Source organism: Malus domestica, chromosome 05, assembly GCF_042453785.1.
Source record: "Malus domestica chromosome 05, GDT2T_hap1".
In the NCBI taxonomy this organism is placed as follows: Eukaryota; Viridiplantae; Streptophyta; class Magnoliopsida; order Rosales; family Rosaceae; genus Malus; species Malus domestica.
In genome coordinates this window covers 32183028-32186475 of record NC_091665.1, presented here as the reverse complement: position 1 = coordinate 32186475, position 3448 = coordinate 32183028, and the positions used below count along the sequence as shown (strand labels likewise).

General features: G+C 32.7%; 1 long non-coding RNA gene across 2 annotated transcripts; it reads left to right on the top strand.

Moving 5' to 3' along the window:
• The first annotated feature begins 837 nt into the window (after positions 1 to 837).
• On the top strand, positions 838 to 3167 carry LOC114825245 (uncharacterized). 2 transcript variants are annotated; one of them, XR_011581035.1, is made up of 4 exons: positions 838 to 989; positions 1110 to 1303; positions 1976 to 2259; positions 2863 to 3167. It is a non-coding gene; the product is annotated as an uncharacterized lncRNA (long non-coding RNA). The 2 variants fall into 2 exon arrangements; XR_003773895.2 differs by having other exon boundaries at positions 850 to 989; positions 2222 to 2259.
• Positions 3168 to 3448: the final 281 nt, after the last annotated feature.

Below are 3448 nucleotides of genomic sequence, written 5' to 3'. Positions count from 1 at the left end.
TCTGAAATTAGTATGCATTAATAACGTGAGTCATGCAATAACATATGAACGTTTTCTTTGTTTTACAATGTCATGCAATATCATGAACTATATGCCTGTGGACTGTGGAGCATCAAATTCAAAATATATATCAAACAGTTGGCGCGCGCTAGCTGTTAGTTGGATCCATGGTTTTGGTGTTAATTCATACGCTCCTCCCCGTTGAGTTTGATTTAAACTTATTAACGTTGTTTTGCATCATTTAAAAAATAATAATCATCAAGAAAATTTACATGCAAAAGGAAAACTAATGAAAAATGCTTGAAAACTTTGAGTTTTAACGATAAGGACAAAATAAAGGGTAAAGTGAATAGTATCAGGTTTGACTTTTTAATGTAAAAATGTGGTTTTTTTTTAAAGTGAACAGTACCGTGGGCTTTTCGTTAAAACTCCCAAATATATATATGGAATGTATTAAGTGACGCACGTCTTTTTTTGGGTTATAACATTAAGTGACAAATGTGATCACTTTGTGTATGCCACGTGTCACCATCCTATGAGGTGATTAGTTGGGATGGTTAATAGCAGTTAACTATAGATAATGCTAGGGACCAAATTTATACGCCACAGCACCATATCTACCATGGCTGATTGTCCATGGACATAAGAAGTCCGTTATAAAAAGTCCAATTTAATGACAGACGTTTGAAGTTTGTGGTAAATAAATTAGTTTAACAACAGGCGTAGAGTGTTCGGTGATTGAAGGTGTTGAAGCAACAACGTGTGTTTAAAGCCCATTGTGGTTTGGCTATATATTATCACGAGGCATGTCTGTGGTTACAAAAATTTTGACAACAGCGACATTTTAAATCTACCACAAACTATAAGTATTGTCGTTATAATTATAATTTTTCATTTTTTTAATCAACCAGTATAAGAATAAACACTCAAATTTCAGATCTCAATGAAACCTATTTACCGTTTTCATATCAGACACCGCCAACCACTAGGTCTCACCCCCTATTCTTATGTCGACAATTACTCCGACCCCAAACTACTCATTTCTTTGCCTTGTTCGTATACACTATTCGAACCCTAATTTTTTTTTTCTATTTCTTTGGGCATGTCAGGTATTCCCAATCTATAGGATCTTCGTCTTCGTCTCCAACTAGAGAGCACGAGATCTCGCTGGTGTATATCTCGGTGGATTTCAGAGGCGGTGGCGGAATAGGAATGGATCTCTAAGATCGATTAAATTTTAGGCGGCAAATCTCCACCATTGATGAAATTGTGATTCTTTCTTTCTATGTTATAACTTCTTCAGGTGTGAGCTCTATATATTTCTCTAAGTTTGATTTCTCAAATTGCTATTGTTTATTAGATTTTGCTTCGATCTAATTCTAGTTGAGTTCGATTTTGAACTTGAATTTAAATTCGATTTTGATTTACATATGTCCAAATTTCGTTGAAGGTATTACTTCTTCAATTTTGATTTCAAGTTCTCCATTTTGGTGATTTTGATCTCAAGTTTTAAAATCGAAAGATTAGGGATCGGGGATTGGGCTAGGGTTTCAAAACCAGAGAGATGGAGTTGGATTTATGGCTTTCTCTATGAAAATGTGTGTTTTGGGGTTTCGAATGGTGAGCATTGAAGGGGTTAAGGATTTTGAAAACTGAGAGACTGAGGGCTGCACTAGTTTTTTAATTGCATGCTTGTTTTTGCAATCCAATCACAGTGCTTGGTTTTTTTTTTTTTTTTTCGTTGTTATCTGAATTTAATGATATTATTTAGACAATTTTGACTCCCAACTCCTTAAGTGTGATTCTGATTATACTCTTTTTGGAATTGTGTTTCTTGAATTCCATCCCAAATTGTGATTCTAATTTCCCCTTCTTGGTCTTTAATCATACCAAACTCAATGCTTATTCATGCTTATAATTTTAGTTTGCGGAGTTTGATTTTATCACCAATTGTTTAATTGAAAACTTTAATTAGTGGGCAGCCTTTGGAGAAAAAGTTATCAAATTCTGGTGTTGAATATGGAAAATAAAAATCAATCGTTATCGTCAGTCAGTCGTGAATTAGTAATCTAATGAAATTAATATTTCAAGACTCTAGATTTGAGACATGCTAGCACTCTTCTCCACAGGTAATTTTTAACTTTTTATATGTTTTAAGTTTTTTTTAATATAAATTTTGAGTGATGTTTCATTCTTAAGCCGTGGTTTCTTTGCTTTGCAGTTTCCAGTTTCTATTTGCACAAAGAACTTGCAAACAAGGTAAAAATTTGATATTAATTTTTGGGCTAATTAATGATTTAGTTTATAGTATTGGTTTGGTTACTAATGTTTATGGTTTATTAAAAAACAAAAAAGTTTCTGATTATGGTATTGATTTGATTAATCTTGTATAGTATATGTTTGCATAAATATATGTAGTTTCAGAGGGATGCATCAATAGAAAGGTTTAGAGGCAAAAACTGTACATGAAATGCTAGTTTTAGAGGCAGAGCAGTTGAGAGGAATACCTAGAAACCTGAGAATTGATGATTGTAAGTTAAGCTCTGTATTTACTTCATTCACTGCATATGCAATTCTAATTTTGCACTACATGCTCTTGTTAGAGTTAGGTCTTTATATCTGTTCGATTCTTTACTGGTTGATTTTTGGCTTCTTATGTGGACTATTGGAGATTCGTATATCTGTACAAGTCTTTACTAGTTAACTTTTGACTTTTTTTTGACAAAAAAAAATATATATAAAACTTTTGGCTTCAAGTTTTGTATGTCTTTTCACTTTTCTTGATTGAGATCAAATTTTTATTTCTGCCTATAACAGTACAAGAATTTCTTTCTTTTGATCCATATGCTTATGTCCATGCAGATAGAGAGAGGCAACAATTGTTAAGGGTCAAGCTTTAGGGGCAGTATTTCACTCTCAAGGTTCTTTCGTTTGGAGGTATTCAAAGAAATCTGAAGTGTTCAAGCGACAATGTCCTTGTTATGGCCTATTTGATACTTCTTGGATGGTTTGGTATTTCTTAGTATAACTCATTGGTTTGTTATTAGTTTTAGTGTACATCTTGTAATATTTGAAATTTTAATCTATGATTTTTTATGTAATCGTTATATTGTAGTAAATATGCAATTTGTATATAAATATTTATATATATAATTTTTATTGAATAATTTTTTTTTAAAAAAAAATTTTGGGAATTGTTTTATAACGGGCATTGGTTTCAGTCAATTTGGAATCCACAACGTCTATAGTGCACGTGGTGTTAGATTTTAATCTACCACGGGCACAATCCGTGGTTGCTTCACATTAGGCAACGAGCATAGCCTGTAGTTGAAACTATGACTTTCTATCACATCCAGATTACTAACGGGCACATTGTTCGTGGTGGATTGCAATCTACCATGGGTATCAACCATAATAGATGAGCTTTTTTTCTTCTAGTTGCAAACAA